Here is a 19,630-nt window from a genome sequence, read left to right as displayed (position 1 = left end):
CCCTGCGTGAGTGACAGCTAGCTAAGGAATTGGAAACTGAAAGTTCTGTTTTCCCCTTGTCGATAAAGGGGAAACGAATTATGTATTTGTACTGAGTGTAGTCCACTGTTTTTGGTTTTCTTGGAGCTTTGCCCCCAGTAGCAGCAACTAGGGGGAGAAGAGAGGACATCTGGTAACTTCTTCAGGGAAAATCGTAACAGATTTGTGGGTATGACATTACTCGGTCTGTTTTGTAAACAAACCCCAGGCAATGGCATCAATTAAAATTCTTTTTAAAGATGGTTTTAACAAAAGCAATGTCCTGAAAACTAGAGCTATAATATTCTAATAATCATATGAACCACCACGTATGGAACACTCTTTATATACTGATGTAGTGCAAAGTACTTTATAGGCAAGGGACAGTTTTCTCAAACTTTATGGGGTGTCATTATTATTCCTGCTTGCAGATGAGTAAACTGAGGCTCACTGTGATGAATGAGTCTGCTCAAATCACACAGCTAGTGAGTGGAAGAACTGGGATTGCAACCCAGTTTTGAAGACCTCCCAAGCATTCTGGAGCATAGTTTTCCATTTATGCTCAACAAGCTTATAGAGGGCCAAGAATTCACCTTCTCTGGCTTTGGCACCTTTAAGCAGAGTGTGTCTGATGTGGTAGACAAACAAGAGGCCTGGCACTCAAGCCCGGGGCTGTCCTGGTTCTACCATGTGCAAACCTGTTTGCATCGGCAACCTGTCCAAGCCTTGCTCACTGTGGTCATCAGACGAGCTGCTGGATTAGAATATCCCTCAGCTCTAAAACTGTACATCTATGAGGATATAAAACCAGTTTGCTGGGATGCTAAAGTAGGAAAAGGTTGAATCTAAGTCAGAGAGTACACACTTTGAGCACATCGTGTCCATTTTGCAGAGAAAAGCCCTGACAGGTAGTATTAATCAGCAGTCTGCTTCCAGTGTCATTGCAGCAATAACCTCCAAGAGCCATTGCTCAACCCAGTGGTCAGTTTTTGGTCATCTTACCTGACCCATCAGCAGCATTTGATAGAGTCAACACACTTCTCTTTGAAACCTGTTCTTTCCTGGACTTCCAAGACCCTCCTCTCCACTAGGTTTTCCTCCACCCCCCTGGAAACCCTTCCTCTTCCTCTCCCCAGCTCAGGCGGTGCCTTAAGGGACTCTTTGGGTCCCTAATTCATTCAGCTGTCTACTTAATGTCTCTGTCGAAATGTCTAATGGGTACTGCGTGCCCCAGAATGAGTTCCGATATTCCCCCCAACCTGCCCTAGTGAAAGGCTGTTGCAGTAAATGGGCACTCCAGCCTTAGATGCCCAAGCCCGGGGATCTTTGACTCCCACCTTATCAAGAGTTAAAGCCAAAGTCCTTACAACTTCCAAATCCTCCTGGGATCTTATCTCCATTCACCCCCAATTCTTTCTCTGACCTCATCTCCAATTACTCTTTCCCACCCTCACCCACCTCCAGCTACTCCAACCAGCCTTGGGTTACTTTCTCACCATTCCCTCTCCTTGGAACACGTACCCCATACCCTGGGCACCCACAAGGCTCACACCCTCATCTTTCTCAGGTCATATTGAATAGGGTGGTTAGGAAGGCTTCCAGGGAGCTGACACAAGAGCGGTTTGGTGACAATGAGGTTGACAGGCTGACTGGAAAGAGATCCAGGTGTGAACAAGATGTGAGGAAGGAGAGCACGAAGCATCATGCTGGCAGGAAGCTAAAAGTGGGACCATGTGCTCTTACCACCCTGTAGCTAGACCTTCGGTTAGCATTGTGCTTTATGCCCTCACCGGTTTGCCCAGTGGTATAGCGTCGACCCGTGTGGGGAAGTCCTGGGTTTGATTCCTGGTCAAGGCACACAGGAAAGGCAACCATCTGCTTCTCCCCCAATCCTCCTCCCCCTTCTCTCTCTTTCTCTCTCTCTTTTCCTCCCTGAGCCATGGCTCGACTGATTTGAATGTGTTGGCCCCAGGCGCTGAGGATGGCTCTGTGCTAAAAATAGCTGTTATGAGCATCAGCCCCAGATGGGGATGCCAGATGGATACCGGTCAGGGTGCATGCAGGAGTATGTCTCTGTATCTCCCCTCTTCTCACTGAAACAAAACAAAACAAAAACAAAAACACTATGCTTTAACTGGCCTAAGCGCAATCCAGTGTTCCCATGTTGGTGAACCCCTCCCTCCTCTGCCCTCTGGGTATTTTGCTCTTTCTTTTGCCGAGGCAGTGTTTCCAGCATATTTGTGGAACTGTAAGTTTTCCATTTTACCTGGCTCTTGTCCCCTGCAATGAGCTTCTTGAGGGCAGTGACCTCAGAAAGTACCCGATAGATAATGAAAGGAAGGGATTCTGCCTGGTGCTTCTCCCCTTCTGCTGTAAAAACCAAGTTTTCCCCATTTAAAAATAAGGCATGATGTCATGCTAAATGGCCCAGCAGGAAGCTCTAGGAGTCACCTTCCACAAAACAACTGTTGAGGTGGAGGGAGTGATTGGAATAAACTATTTGGAAACTCTGGAACCTAAAGGGATACTTACTAAACTCAGGGTAGTGCCTGATGCAGGGAGAGGATATTGCTCTTTCCTAAGTGAGGCGTGTGGGTGAACCAGTTGCCAACCCCATTCCCCAGCCTGCCACAGCTGTGGGCGGAGTACCTCATGTCCCTAGAGCAGCAGGTTGGTGGCAGGGTGGGCAGCAGGGACCTTGTCCTCTAAAAATTTGGGGTTGTACATTTGGTTAGGGAACCTGTGTTTTTCTGTCATTGCTGTTGCCACAGGATATACAACAGGATGTCAACTCCCATGTTGCTCCCTAGAAAGCCAAAATGTTTAGCCACATGAGATTTTTTCATTTATTTATTAATTTGGTTAACAAATACTGAGTACCTTTTATGTGCCAGGCACTGGAGATACAGAAATAAACAAAACAAACAAAAATCCAAGTTTACATTCTGATAGTAATCACAGGGAATGTGGCGGCTCATTAAAGAGCGGGTGAGCATTCTGGTCTTATCTTGAGTCACTCCAGACTCCTCTGATTTGGTACCAGATTACTATATCACCTTTTATTCACGTTAAATCTCTTGACCTAGAGGAAAAATCCATGCAGATTAATCCTTAGGGGTCCCAGGTCATGTCTCACCACTATCACCTGGTCACCCAGGCCAGAGACCTGGGAGCCAAAAATGACTCATCTCTTGGTCATGTCCGGAGACAAATAATCACATAACAGCTACAATAATAATGGTATTTTTGTTTCTTAACTAGACCTATGTACCTAGATATATATATTTTAAGATATCTAATCTCCCCAGAATAATTTAAGTAGATTCTTGTCTGAGGTAGAAGCCAAACCATTGTTCTCCAAAACCAAGCTTCCCAATGTGAGTCTTGGGTTGGACCTGTCATTCAACCTCTCTGAGCATCGTTTCATCTGTTAAGTGGGGACAGTAACACGCCTCTTAGAGCTGTGGTGAGACTTAGGGGGATAAATGGTGATAAAGGGAGACTTGACTTGGGGTGGGGGATGAACACACAACACAGTGTACAGATGTGTTGTTGAATTGTGCATCTGAAACTTGAATAATGTTGCTAACCAGTGTTAGACCAGTAAACTCAATGAAAAGGAAAAACAAGATGTGAAAAGTGGTAAGAATAACACCTGGCACACATGAAGCACTCAATACACATTATTGAAAAATAAAAGCTCCCAACATTCCTTTTAGTCAATCATTTAATCTAGAGAGTACCCTTATCTGTGAAACCATACAACCCAACAGACCAACAGATGAATGAAGATGTAATTAATTATCACAGCACACCAAGCCACAAAGCAGATGTGGGAGGCAGGGAGGCAAATTCTCAGTTACCATGCAGGCCTGGGTTGGCTGCTAGATTCCTTTTCCAAGAGCTGAATCCTGCCTGCTAACCAACTTAATGTGCAGAATTTCCCAGAGAAACTCTGCTGCCCACTCCCCCATCATTTTCCTGTAAAGCTGATTCAAACAAGAAAGCCCAGGCTTTGGGGCCAGTGCCTACCCTGGGTAGCAGGGCCCTGGCCCGGTGCTCGCCATGCATTAACAATGACGCAGCAGGCTGTGTCACAGGAGGCCAAGCACACTATCAGCCAGTGGTAGTCAACCTGGTCCCTACCGCCCACTAGTGGGCCTTCCAGCTTTCATGGTGGGCGGTAGCGGAGCAACCAAAGTATAAATAAAAAGATAGATTTAACTATAGTAAGTTGTTTTATAAAGATTTATTCTGCTACACTTAGCGAAAATCCAACATAAAGTACCTCGTGAGTAATTATTATTATATGCTTTAACTTGCTGTAACTCTGCTTTATAAATTTTATAAAGTAAAGTTACTTCCCTACTTTTTAAATCACCATTACTGTGGAACCGGTGGGCGGTTAGAAAATTTTACTACTAACAGAGACACAAAAGTGGGCAGTAGGTATAAAAAAGCTGACTACCCCTGCTATCAGCCTTTCTCATTTTTCATCCCCAAGAGTCCTCCCTGTGGCCTCACTTGCTTTCCTTCATTTGCATTATGAAAGTATTCCCTCCAGACCTGCTCTGGAGAGTACTTTTAAGGCTGAAAGGGGCCAATGGGATTCCTTTCCCAGCAAGTGGTTCTCCCTCCCTGATCACCCCAGTGAGAAGCCTGCTTCCTAGGCAGCCCTGTGGCCTGTGCTGTAACGGATAGACAGCCGCTCGGGGAGAAACCAAGCCCGGGCTGTGGGACAGCGTGAGAATCATCTGATGCACCTGCTATACTAAGTGAGGTAAGTCAGACAGAGAAAGTCACATGCTGCATGTTCTCACTTATATGTGGAACCTAAAACAGCTGCACTCATGGGAATAGAGAGCAGAATGGTGGTTGTAGGAGGCTGGCAGTGGAGACATGGGGAGGAGTTGTCGGTCAAAGGGTGTCAACTTCCTGCTATGAGTAAGTTCTGGGAACCTAAGGTACAGCATTGTGACTATAATTAATGATACTGTATTTTATACTTGAAAGTTGTAAAGGGAGTTAAATGTTATCAACACACACACACAAAATGTAATTATGTGAAGGGATGGAATGCTGACTAACTTTACTGTGGTAAAGTTATATATATATATATATATATATATATATATATATATATAAAATATCACACTGTACGCTTTAAACTTAAATATGCTATATGTCAATAATATTTCAATAAAGCTGGGGGGAAAATCATTTGAGCCCTGTGGCTTCTCTCCAGCTTCCTGTCCCACTATAGCCTACAGACATTTTCTTCTTAGGCTTTTAAAAATAAAATGCTAGAAACTGCTTTCCCTAACATGGCTTAAAAAGTGATAACTGTAGCCTGACCTGTGGTGGCACAGTGGATAGAGCACTGACCTAGAATGCTGAGGTCACCTATTTGAAACCCTGGGTTTGCCTGGTCAAGGACATATGACAAGCAGCCAATGAACAGCTATCGTGAAGCAACTACTTCTCATTCCCTACCCCCTCACCCTATAAAATCAATAAATAAAATCTAAATGAAAGAAAGAGAGAAAGAAAGAAAGAGAAAGAAAGAAAGAAAGAAAGAGAAAGAAAGAAAGAAAGAAAGAAAGAAAGAAAGAAAGAAAGAAAGAAAGAAAGAAAGAAAGAAAGAAAGAAAAACTGTAGCCCTGGCCAGGTAGCTCAGCACCATCCCTATACACCAAGGTTATGGGTTCAATCCTCAGTCAGGGTACATATAGGAATCAACCAATGAATGCATTTCTAGGTGGAACAACAAACCAATGTTTTTTTCCCCTGTTCTCTCTCTAAAAATCAACCAATAAATAAAAAACAAACATACAAAAAGTTTATTTTAAAAAATGATAACCATTTGGAGGATTATAACTCTTCTCATTTGACAAAATCTCTATGAGAACAGATACTGACGATGTCTTGGTATTCCTAGAATCAAATATGGAAACTGGTCTAAGAAAAGATTGTTGGAAAAACACAAGTACAGAATATACACACAAAATTCCACTTTTATAGCATCTACTGGAACTGAAAAAATCCTGTTAGGAGTTAGAAAATGCAAGATAGATATCTTTAAAACAAATTTATTGGAAACTCAATTATGTACCAGACACGACTTGTAGTTTTATCAAAATTAAAGGAAATGTACTGTAAAATGTGCTTTGTTATTCATTGATGTGAACACAGGCCCAGTAATTAATTCTAGCTTTCCATATTATAGAATTTTCCCATCACAAAGTGAGAAAAATAACAGCTACCCTGTTGCATTTTTATGAGGATTAAATGAGATGACACGTGGCAGAGTGGCCACTTAGAAATGTTAGCCATTGTTGTTGCTATCAGCAGGCACTGGCCTGCTAACTCTGTTAGACCAGGTTAAACAGAAGTTCACTTAGTTAATCTGCCCAAGAAAGTATTACTAGAAACAAGATGCACACATAATTTATCCCCTAACAACAACTGCCCTCAGAGCTTTACATGTCTTCAAGATGCCACTGATGGATTCTCATCATACAAGAATTTCCTGTCAACTGTTTATTTCTTAGAATGTGAATGAAGCAGAAATATCTACTCAGCAGACCCTAAACATATATACGAAAGAAGTAAATTAGTAGCTTCACCAAAACATTCTTTCAAAATAAAATTTTTACCTGTTCTTCAGGCCAGATGAAGCTCGTGATTCCACAAAGCTTGGAGTGCTTTTACTTAGTAAGGTCCCTGAGTTTATGAGAGCTTCTAGTGACCAATGTTTAGGTTAAAAATAATCACTAAGAAACAAAAACTGAGAAAAAACCGAGAAACCAGAAGCAGAAGTATTTACAAAATTGCTCCGTTCGCACTCTCCCCGAGCGGGTGTTCCTGTTTCTCAGAACACCATCCTTCATGACAGCAAGTCTCAAACGGGACTCCCCAAGCTGCAGGGCTACGCAACAGTTATGAAAGCAAGTAAATTTGGAAACACATACTATACTTTTCTCCTGAAAAGGCACATCGTCCATCAACATATTAAGAACTCCAAGCCCCTTCAAAAAGCAAACAAACCTATGTCAATGTGTTTCACCCATTGTTGGAAAACTTAACCACAGACCCCCTTTCCCGAGGAAAATCTACTTACAATCTAGGTTTTGGAAATGCTAGAACAGTCTAAAATGAATCGCATCTTCCTGTTTAGGGATGACTGTGGGCTCATCCACTGACCCAGCAAGGCCAACACTTCAAAGCAGATGGAAGAGAACGTTAACCCCCTATGCATGCTCACGGCTCCTCATCTGGTCCCTGTTTCTGCGTCTCAGATCAAGTCAAAAGAGAAGCTCAGGACCCATCCGAAGTATGTCCCACACCCAGAGAAGGCACCCACAATGTCCAGAATGGCTCATGGGAAGCATGAGCTGGGAGATAAAATAAAGGAAGAACATGTAAGAGCAATCCTGTCCACAAAAGAATTTAATTCTCCTGCTTTTTTAAAAGTGAAGTTGAAGAAACAGGTGCGCTGCAACCTAATTAGAATATGAACAAAGTCATCAGGAAGACATTCACTGACGTCAGCTCCAGGGGATGAAGCAGGAGGAATGTTCAGGGGTTCCCTGTCAAACTACTTCCGAAGACTCCAGTCTCTAGAACGTTACCTTACTTTTATAACTAGAAAAAAATTCCAGAATCCTAAATACCAGTTTGTAATATAGGTTGCCTTTTTTTCATAGCATCACACCCCTTAAATAAATTAGGAACTTGGGGAAGCATCCTGCCACTCTGTCAGGTCACTATAATATCTACCCAACCATAACTGTCCAAAAGAAACCCCTGCTGGTCTCCCTAATGACTAAATCTATTAAAAAGGCACAGCATTAGCAATGAGGAAGCTGAAACTTCAGAAATAACAAACAATAAAACCATCCTGAGTTATGTAACTCCTTGTTTCCCAGGATTCTAAGGCACTCAAGGTCCTTGAGCCCGAGTATCCCCGCAGTGGGGCAGGAGGGGTGCTGGGAAGGGGCTACTTAGCTGAGTGTGTAGAAACACCTTATCTCGCAGGCTCTGCAGTTGAACAGAAAGTTGTCCAACATTTTGCTCTAGCACTGTCCAACGATGACAACAATGTTCTGTATAAGTGCTGTTCAATATGGTAGCCACTAGCCACATGTGGCTTTTCAACATTTGGAATGTGGTTAGTAAAACTGAACAACTGAAATTTTAATTTCAGTTATTTTTAACTGAAATAACCACATGTGGCCTATGGCTACTGTATTAGATAGTATGACAGCTTATTACTCAAAGTTCCTTCAACATGAATTCTACAAAAATAGAGATGGACAGAATCCAAGCAAGGTTCTCCAGTGGTTCTGGAAAATTGACTGTTTTACTTACCAAATGAAGCAGGGAGGATTTAACCTACTAGCTCATGAATCTTTCAGTATACTACTGACATGTTTAAAGACAAAGCACCATTATTACTATTTTACTAAACAGAAACTGACATATAGATCAACTAATTGATATAAACAGTAACTGATATTTGTGGATATCTAAAGGTGCAAAGGATTTTACATGCGATCTTTACAACAACCCCCTAAGACACACAATTACTGTCTTTTTTTAATGATATGGAAACTGAGTCAAAGGAGGTTAATGGCTTAGGAAAGGCCACACGGTAAGTGGAGCTATGATTTAAAGTCAGACTTATCTTCAAAGCCTGAACAAAATACAGTTTAGGTCTTTAGCAAAGACAATTTTTCCTTTCTAGATTTAGCTACCAAATATTTTTTAAGCATCTATTATATTCACAACACCATGCTAAGTGCTGGGGTTGGGTGGCAGGGTGGGGACGAAGGTAAATAAGGAAAACCATCAACACACTGAACCTCAGAGTCATGTGGGCTTATTCTTCTTCCCTCACAAAGTACATTAATAATTCCATTAATCACAGCTAGCTGCTCTTGTGTATTTCAGCAACTGGCCCATAATAAAAGATAAGCTAATATTTTTAGTGCTTCTAAAACATAAGAACCAAAAGCCCAGTGACAAGAGAAAAAAGCAGGTAAATTAGACTTCATAAAAATTCAACACCATCAATCAAGTGAAAAGACTAAATGGGTAGAAATAGTTGCAAATCATGTATCTGATAAGTGACTTGTATCTAAACTATATATATTTTTAAATGTTTCTTTTACTGATTTTAGAAAGAGGAAGGGAGAGAGTGAGAGACAGATAGAACATCAATCCGTTCCTGTATGTGCCCAGTCTGAGGACTGAACCAGCAACCAATGCACTTTGGGACAAAGCTCTAACCAACCGAGCTATCCGGTCAGGGCTTCAAACTATATTTTTTAAAAACCCTCACAACTCCACAATAAAAAGACAACCAGTACATGTTTCTGTCTGAACATACATTTACATTTCTTTTTGGTCTAAGAGTGGAATACTGGGTCACATGGTAATTAAATGTTTAGGGTTCTGAGAGCACCAAGCTGTCTACCAAACTAGCTGTACTGTTTTACAATCCCATTAGCAAGGTGTGAGGGTTCAAATTTCCCTACAACCTCACCAATACTTGATATTGTCAAAAAAATTTTTATAAAAAAAAATAGAGGACTGGATGAAGAAGATGGGCACATATACACCATGGTATATTATTCAGCTAGGAGAAATGGTGACATCGGATCACTTATAGCGGAATGGTGGAGTCTTGGTAGCATTGTGCGGGGTGAAATAAGCGAATCAGAAAAAAACAGGAACTGCAGGATTCCATACATTGGTGGGACATAAAAGCGAGACTAAGAGGCATGAACAGGAGTGTGGTGGCTATGGGGGTGGGGGGAGGGAAGGAGGGAAGGAGGGAGAGGGGGAGGGGGAGGGGTACAGAGAGAACTGGATGGGGGGTGGCGGAGGACGATCTCTCTTCGGGTGATGGGTATGCAAAAGAACTAAATGACAAGATAACCTGGAAATGTTTTCTTTGAATGTATGTACCCTGATTTATTGATGTCATCCCATTAAAATAAAAATTTATAAAAAAAAAAATTTTCTTTTAGCCACATTTGTTGGTATGAAATGGTATCTCATTCTGATTTAATTTGCATTTCTCTAAGGACTAGGGAGGCTGAACATTTTTTCATACATTTATTGGCCATCTGTATATCTTCTTTGGAGACATAACTATTCAAATTATTTGCTCATTTCTTAAATGGGTGATTTTATTGTGCAATAGTTCTTCATATATACTCACAAAAATTAGGGAATATTTCATGAATATAAAGCGATAAAAAAAAGGATTTGATTTTTTTTTATTAAACAAGAACATCAGAAAAGCAAATGACAAGTCAAAGAAAGTTGTTTGATTATGCAAATGAGATGCAAAACCAACTTTTATTTCATTGATGAAAATGCACTATACAAAAGGCTGAAAGCACTGCAGTATGTGCACGTTCCCTGATTTCCTAATTTTTGTGAGCAGTGTATATTTTAGATACAAGTTCCCTGTCAGATACACAATTTGCAAATAGCTTCTCCTATTCTGAATCTTCTCTTCTATTAGTCAAGTCAGAATCTCCAGCCAACAGCTTAGTTCTTGCTCCAGAAAGAAAACATTATCTGAAAACATGAAATACCACATTTTAAAAAAGAGCATCTCGAGGTGATGTCAGAGAAATGGCGCCGTGAGGAGTGCTCCTGATACCTCTCCCTGAAACTTCAACAAGTTCAACAACTAGAGACAGAAAAATAATTTCAGGAGCATCTGAAATACACATACATCAAACAAAGGTATGATTGGGTGAAAAGGTGGCTGACTATATAATCCACTCTGAAGGAAATAAGACAGAGAACAGAGTATTTCACTTTCCTCACTGATCTTAGGAAGGGCGGCTTTCATTTGGAACTGAGAGAAAGCGAGGGCTGGGGGCGCGGAAAATGCTGGGCTAGGGCAGAAACGTTCAAGCCAAGGAGAGAGTGTGCCCATGGCTCAGCCCACGTGGAGCTAACGCCAGTGGCAGACCCTGGTAGAGGTGGGTGAGCAGTTGCCTTGTTTACTCCCGGTATCCTGGTTGGTGAGCACAGGCAGTGTGCGAGTGGGTCCACCTGGCACTTTGGGCGTGGGTGCCCGTGTTCCCAGATGGAGGGGCTGGGTGGGAGACTGTCAGTAGTGACCCTCTGTGTGGGCAGTGACCAGAGTTTCTGAATAATCCCGGCTTCCCAAACAACAGCACGTGGGAAGTGCACAAAAGCTGACTTCCCCACACCTGGACCTGTCTGGGCATGGTGCCTCTGCCAGCCATACAAGCTAACAAAGCACACTCCTGAGGAAGAGAACTGCGGAAGTGGGGGGTGGGAGGACACGCAGGCAGCTTGCAGACAGCCTCTGGCGAGCAGACCTGCAGAGTGCTGAGGCACACTAGACATACCTGGAGGCTCATAGAAAGACACCTGAAAGGCAATCGGCTCCCAGCCCTGCCTGATTACACTGGCGGCTCTGGCTGGCAAAGGCTTATCCAGAACCCTGCATTGAGTGGGGATATAGGGGGGATTTGGCAGCTCTTAGAGCTTCTTGCTCTCCAGGCAGTGGCTGGGGCAACTTCACAGCTGGGTCCCAGGCTGCTGGTTCAGGAAGGAGAGATTTGGGGAGAGGCTCTGGGAAAACGGGACTCTCCCATTGTCGGAGCCTGCAAACGCTAACAAGCCCCGCCTACCAACGGGAATGAGGCCTAGTTTATGTCATCACCATAGCAACACATCAACTGCAAATCTCTGCCTAAGAGTGCCACAGGGGCAGAACCTGGGGTACAGCACCACCAGGTTCTTTCTTCTCTCTATTTTGAGAGAGAAGAAAGAAAAAGGAAGAAGGTAACTTTTCAAAACCAGGAAAATATCCACAGTCTTTATAACTTTTTCTATTTTTTTTCTTGTATTTTTTATCCTTTTTTTTTCCTTTCACTTTGGTCATTTTATCCTCTTTCTGTTTTATTCTTTTCTTTTCATTTTGAACGTTATTACTTATAGCTGTTACATTTTTCATTCTTTTTTTTATGAGTGTTACATTCCAAAAAACTTAACTCAATTTTTTCTCTCTCTCTTTTTGTTTCTTCTTTTCTCTTTCACTTTTTCTCTCATTCAAATCTCACCCACAAACAAATTATTTTATTCTGGATTCAAATTTTTTCTTTGTGGCATTTTGTGTGCTTTTTACTTTGCTCTATAACTCTTTAGCATTTCTCCCAACTACGGCTCTCCATTCTATAGTTTTTGTGTGACTTAATACAATAGAATTTTAATTTTTCACTGTATTTTTTTCTTTTTTCTTTTTTCTCTTTCTCTTTTTCTTTTTGTTTCTTTTCTCTTACACTGTTTCTCTCATTTGACAATCATTTACAAACAAACTATTTTTTTCTTAATCCAAATTTTTTCCTTGGGTGGGTTCTTGCCTCGTTTTTTGCCTCTTTGTCACTCCTCCCCAACCCAGGCTCTCCATTCTATGTATTTTTGTTCTACTTAGCACAATAGAATTTTCCATTTTTCACTGCAATTTCTCAAAAAAATTTTTTTATCAACTCTTATTAGTGTTATTAACAATACCACTCTCAAATGCCATTAAGAAAAAAAAATCAAATATCATGGATACAAAAGACAGTGATGTAGCTCAGATAGATGAGGAAAAAAATCTATAGGAAAAAATTTAAATAGCTTAGAACCCTTCGAGTTAAATGATAAAGAATTTAAAGTTGAAGTCCTAAAAATACTCAGGGATATACAAGAAAGCACAGAAAGGCAATTTTGGGAGCTCAAAAACAATTCAATGAACAGAAAGAATACTTCACACCAAGGAAATTGAAACTATGAAAATGTATCAAACAGAGATGAAAAGCTCAATTCATGAACTTAAAAACGAGGTAACAAGCTTAGCCAATAGAACAGGCCAGATAGAGGAGAGAGTGACATAGAGACAAGCAACTAGAGATACTACAGAGAGAAGAGAAGAGAGGTTCATGAATTTAAAAAATGAGATAGCCCAACAGGAATTGTCTGACTCTATCAGAAAGAGCAACATAAGAATAATGGGTATATCAGAAGGAGAAGAGAGAGAAAATGGAATGGAGAACATATTCAAACAAATAATAGATGAGAACTTCCCAAGCCTGTAGAAAGAACTAAAACCTCAAATTCAGGAAGCAAACAGAACACCGAGTTATCTTAACCCTAACAAACCTACTCCAAGGCACATTATAATGAAATTGGCACAAACCAGTGACAAAGAAAAAATTCTCAAGGCAGCCAGGGAAAAGAAAAATACAACATATAAAGGAAGGCCCATTAGTTTATCAACAGATTTCTCAGTAGAAACTCTACAAGCTAGAAGAGAGTGTACTCCAATATTTAAAGTTCTGAAAGAGAAGAACTTCCAGCCAAGAATATCATACCCATCAAAGCTATCCTTCAAATACAAAGGAGAAATAAAAACATTCCCAGATACAGAAAAGATGAGGGAATTTATCACCAGAAAACCCCCACTTCAGGAAATACTAAAGGGGGTTTTCCAACCAGACATAAAGAACAAAACAAAATAAAACTACAAGTAGAAGCTCCATCAAGATCACAATAAAAACAAGATTAATCTGTGACAAAGAAACAAAAAAGGGGAGAGGACAAAGATTAACAGTAGCAAAGGAGGATGGAGTGCAGAAGCACTCATGAAACTACACAATGAACATGATATGTATGCTTTCCATTACTTAATGGTAACCACCCCTGAAAAAACCAACACAGAAGTATATGGCTTGAAAAAAGAAGTAACAGAGAAAAGAAGTATGGATTACAACCAAACAAAAATGATAGAAAAATAAAAGAGAAGAACCAAACAAGATACAAAACTATCAGAAAGCAATATATAAAATAGCAACAGGAAACCCTCAAATGTCAATAATTACACTAAACGTAAATGGATTGAACTCACCAATAAAAAGATACGAAGTAGCAGAATGGATTAAAAAAGAAAATCTAACTGTATGCTGCCTACAAGAAATACATCTAAGCTACAAGGATAAAAACAAATTTAAAGTGAAAGGTTGGAAAACAATACTCCAAGCAAATAACATCCAAAAAAAAGCAGGTGTAGCAATACTAATATCTAACAATGCCAACTACAAGACAGCAAAGGTAATCAGAGATAAAAATGGTCATTTCACAATGATAAAGGGGACATTGAATCAAGAAGACATAACACTTCTTAATATATATGCACCAAACCAAGGAGCACCAAAATATATAAGACAGCTACTGACTGACCTAAAAAAAGAACTGACAAAAATACAATCATAGGCCCTGGCCGGTTGGCTCAGCGGTAGAGCGTTGGCCTAGCGTGCGGAGGACCCGGGTTCGATTCCCGGCCAGGGCACATAGGAGAAGCGCCCATTTGCTTCTCCACCCCTCCGCCGCGCTTTCCTCTCTGTCTCTCTCTTCCCCTCCCGCAGCCAAGGCTCCATTGGAGCAAGGATGGCCCGGGCGCTGGGCATGGCTCTGTGGCCTCTGCCTCAGGCGCTAGAGTGGCTCTGGTCGCAATATGGCGACGCCCAGGATGGGCAGAGCACCCCCCCCCCTGGGGGGCAGAGCACCGCCCCTGGTGGGCGTGCCGGGTGGATCCCGGTCGGGCGCATGCGGGAGTCTGTCTGACTGTCTCTCCCTGTTTCCAGCTTCAGAAAAATGAAAAAAAAAAAAAAAAAAAAATACAATCATACTTGGAAACCTCAATACTGATGGCTGATGGCTCTAGATCGTTCATCCAAACAGAAAATCAATAAAGAAATATTGGCCTTCAATGAAAGACTAGAGCAATTGGATATGATAGACATCTACAGGACATTTCATCCCAAAGTGCCAGAGTATACATTTTTCTCTAGTGTATATGGAACATTCTCAAGAATTGCCCATATGTTGGGCCACAAAAATAACATCAACAAATTCAGAAAGACTGAAATTATACCAAGCATATTTTCTGATTATAAAGCCTTTAAACTAGAATTCAACTGCAAAAAAGAGGTAAACAAACCCACAATAATGTGGAAACTAAACAACATACTTTTAAAAAATGAGTGGGTCAAAGAAGAAATAAGCGCAGAGATCAAAAGACACAGGCAAACAAAAATAACAATACAACATATCAGAATCTCTGGGATGCAGCAAAAGCAATAATAAGAGGGAAGTTCATATCACTACAGGCCAATATGAACAATCAAGAGAGAGCCCACTTAACTTTACATCCTAAGGAACTAGAAAAAGAAGAACAAAGACAACCCAAAACCAGCAGAAGAAAGGAAATAATAAAAATCAGAGCCAAAATAAACAAAATAGAGGACAGAATAACTATAGAAAAAATTAATAAAACAAGGAGCTGGTTCTTTGAAAAGATCAACAAAATTGACAAACCCTTGGCAAGATTCACCAAGGAAAAAAGAGAACAGACTCATATAATCAAAATCCAAAATGAAAGAGGAGAAATCACTACAGATATACAAAGAATTATTGTAGAATATTATGAAAAACTATATGCCACCAAATTTAACAATATAGAAGAAATGAATCAATTCCTAGAACAATACAATTTTTCTAGACTGAGCCATGAAGAAGCAAAAAGCCTAAACAGACTCATGAGCAGGAAGGAAATAGAAGCAACTATTAAAAACCTCCCCAAAAATAAAAGTCCAGGGCCAGACAGCTATACTAGTGAATTCTATCAAACATTCAAAGAGGACTTGGTTCCTATTCTACTTAAAGTCTTCCAAAAAATTGAAGAAGCAATACTGCCAAACACATTTTATGACGCCAACATAACCCTCATACCAAAACCTCGCAAGGACAACACAAAAAAAGAAAACTACAGACCAGTATCTCTAATGAATACAGATGCTAAAATACTAGCAAATCGAATACGACAACACATTAAAAAGATAATTCAGCCCTGGCCGGTTGGCTCAGCAGTAGAGCGTCGGCCTGGTGTGCAGGAGTCCCGGGTTCGACTCCCGGCCAGGGCACACAGAAGAAGCGCCCATTGGCTTCTCCACCCCCCCCCCTCCTTCCTCTCTGTCTCTCTCTTCCCGTCCCGCAGCCAAGGCTCCATTGGAGCAAAGATGGCCCGGGCACTGAGGACGGCTCTGTGGCCTCTGCCTCAGGCGCTAGAATGGCTCTGGATGCAACAGAGCGACACACCAGAGGGGCAGAGCATTGCCCCCTGGTGGGCATGCCGGGTGGATCCCGGTCGGGCGCATGCGGGAGTCTGTCTGACTGCCTCCCTGTTTCCAGCTTAGGAAAAATGAAAAAAAAAAAAAAAAAAGATAATTCATCATGATCAAGTGGGATTCATCCCAGAATCACAAGGATGGTTCAACATACGTAAAACAGTTAATGTAATACACCATATCAACAAAACGAAGAACCAAAACCATATGATCTTATCAATAGATGCAGAAAAAGCATTCGATAAATACATCATTTTATGTTTAAAACACTTAACAAAATGGGTATAGAAGAAAATATCTCAACATAATAAAGGCCATCTATGATAAACCATCAGCTAACATCATATTAAATAGCATGAAACTGAGGACTTTTTCCCTAAAATCAGGAACAAGACAAGGTTGTCCACTCTCTCCACTCTTATTCAACGTAGTGCTAGAAGTTCTAGCCAGAGCAATCAGACAAGAGAAAGAAATAAAAGGCATTCATATTGGGAAAGAAGAAGTAAAGGTTTTACTTTTTGCAGATGATGTGATGCTGTACATAAAAAAAAACCCCAAAGACTCTACAAAAAGACTATTAGAAACAATAAACCAATACAGTACGGTCACAGGATACAAAATGAATATACAAAAGTCCAATGCCTTCCTATATGCCAACAATGAAACATCAGAAAACAAGCTCAATAAAACAATCTCCTTCATGGTTGCAACAAAAGAAATAAAGTACCTAGGAATAAATATAACAAAGAATGTAATGGACATATATAATGAAAACTACAAAGCATTGTTAAGGGAAATTGAAAAAGATATAATGAAATGGAAAAATATTCCTTGTTCTTGGATAGGAAGAATAAATATAGTCAAAATGACTATATTACCCAAAGCTATTTACAAATTTAATGCAATTCCCATCAAAATTCTAATGTCATTTTTTAAAGAAATGGAACAAAAAAATCATCAGGTTTATATGAAACTATAAAAATCCCCAAATAGCTAGAGCAATCCTAAGGAAAAAAAACAAAGCTGGGGGCATTACAATACCTGGCTTCAAATTATAGCCATGATAATTAAAACAGCATGGTATTGGCAGAAAAATAGACACTCAGACCAATGGAACAGAATAGAAAGCCCAGAAATAAAACCACATGTATATGGTCAAATAATTTTTGATAAAGGGGTCAACAACACACAATGAAGAAAAGAAAGCCTCTTCAACAAATGGTGCTGGGCAAACTGGAAAACAACATGCAAAAAAATGAAACTCGACTACAGCTTGTCCCCTTGTACTAAAATTAATTCAAAATGGATCAAAGACCTAAATATAAGACCTGAAACAATAAAGTACATAGAAGAAAACATAGGTACTAAATTCATGGACCTTGGCCATAAAGACCACTTTATGAATTTGACTCCAAAGGCAAGGGAAGTAAAGGCAAAGATAAATGAATGGGACTACATCAGACTAAGAAGTTTTTGCACAGCAAAAGAAACTGATAAAACACAGCCAATTAAATGGGAGATGATATTTTCAAAAACAGCACAGATAAGGGACTAATATCCAAAATATACAAAGAACTCATAAAACTCAACAACAAACAAGCAAACAATCCAATAAAAAAAAAAATGGGAAGAGGACATGAACAGACACTTCTCCCAGGAAGAAATACAAATGGCCAACAGATATATGAAAAGATGCTCATCTTCATTAGCTATTAGAGAAATGCAAATCAAAACTACAATGAGATACCATCTCACACCTGTTAGATTAGCTATTATCAACAAGACAGGTAATAACAAGTGTTGGAGGCTGTGGAGAAAAAGGAACCCTCATCCACTGTTGGTGGGAATGTAAAATAATACAACCACTATGGAAGAAAGTATGGTGGTTCCTCAAAAAATTAAAAATAGAACTACCATATGACCCAACAATCCCTCTACTGGGATATATACCCCCATAACTCAAAAACACTGGTACGTAAAGACACGTGCAGCCCCTTGTTCATTGTAGCATTGTTCACAGTGGCAAAGACATGGAAACAACCAAAAAGCCCTTCAATAGATGATTAAAGAAGATGTGGTACATATATACTATGGAATACTACTCAGCCATAAGAAATGATGACATTGGATCATTTACAACATGGATGGACCTTGATAACATTATACTGAGTGAAATAAGTAAATCAGAAAAAACTAAGAACTATAGGATTCCATACATAGGTGGGACATAAAAATGAGACTCAGGGACATGGACAAGAGTGTAGTGGTTACCGGTGTGGGGAGGGGAAGGGAGGGGATGAGGGAGAGGAGGGGCACAAAGAAAACCAGATAGAACAGCAGACTATCTGACTTTGGTGATGGGTATTCAACATAATCAAATCAAAATAACCTGGAGATGTTTTCTCTGAACCTATGTACACTGATTGATTAATGTCACCCCGTTAAAATTAATTTTAAAAAAGAGCATCTCACTTTCTGATGAGGAGCAGTGAAGAGACCCTCAGTCCACAGCATGGAAGGGGCACTAATGACTTGAAAGTAATCACGGGGACAGCAGGACATAACAGACTGGGAGAGAAAATGTTAGAGCTGAGTTGGTTAAGTAGAGATTTTAAAACAAAAAAATCACCCATCTTTCTCTTCCTCCATTTTGTTTTAAATCCCTCTTTATCAGTTTCTCTTTCAACTGGATCTAAGTATGTCATGATCATCACTACACAGCCATATGCGGCAATGATATGAAGAACCTGACTTTATTCACAAAAGAGAAGAAATGCGTAATAATGAGCAGTGTCAGCCCAGGACCAGGAGAGCCACGGAAGAGTTTATGGACACACACGCAGAAATCCAGGCAGCTTAAATCCCTCCCATTGGATCTGCGTCCTACACACCTACCAGCATGAGGAACTAGGCAAAACCAGAAGAACATCTGGGTGAAGAAGACACCCAGTTGTGTAGGAACTAGATATGCAAACTTCTCTCCAACAAATGTTTCTTGCAAATGAAACAAGAAACAGGAAGAAACAAGGTTCAAAATGATCTGAAAAGGCAAATCCTGGGGAAAACCCTAAAGGACCAACAAGGCAAATTCTCAATAGATGCTAGGTATCAGTATTATTAATACTACATAATAATATTAACTATAAGTCCTGAATTCATATTTAGGCAGAAATTACATAAAGAGAGACAATTATATAAAAAGTGACCAATCGGAAATTGGCGTGGTCAGAATTCACAGGAGGGAAAAATATCGGGGTTTTGATGGACCACAAGCATCACAAACAGTACAATGCAGCTGCTAAATAACTACCACCACATCTGTCCACATCAAAGGCAATGAAGGCCCTGGCCAGGTGGCTCAGTTGGTGAGAGTGTTGTCCTGATATGCC

The 19,630-nt window shown here is 40.4% G+C and overlaps 1 protein-coding gene across 2 annotated transcripts in view; it reads right to left on the bottom strand.

Moving 5' to 3' along the window:
- Positions 1-19,630, bottom strand: part of TMCC3 (transmembrane and coiled-coil domain family 3) — a 280,996-nt gene that overhangs the window by 214,312 nt on the left and 47,054 nt on the right. Inside the window, exon 1 of one of the 2 annotated variants that reach the window (XM_066257740.1) lies at positions 6,675-6,773. The exons of the other annotated variant lie outside the window; for it this stretch is intronic. The gene's annotated coding sequence lies outside the window, so the exon portion shown is untranslated. Of the gene's footprint in view, positions 1-6,674; positions 6,774-19,630 lie in introns of those variants that run through there. 2 annotated transcript variants of the gene reach the window in all.

This window comes from Saccopteryx bilineata, chromosome 2 (genome assembly GCF_036850765.1).
Source record: "Saccopteryx bilineata isolate mSacBil1 chromosome 2, mSacBil1_pri_phased_curated, whole genome shotgun sequence".
Lineage (NCBI taxonomy): Eukaryota > Metazoa > Chordata > Mammalia > Chiroptera > Emballonuridae > Saccopteryx > Saccopteryx bilineata.
Note: the sequence above shows the minus strand (reverse complement) of the source record. Positions and strands in the feature narration are given on the sequence as shown.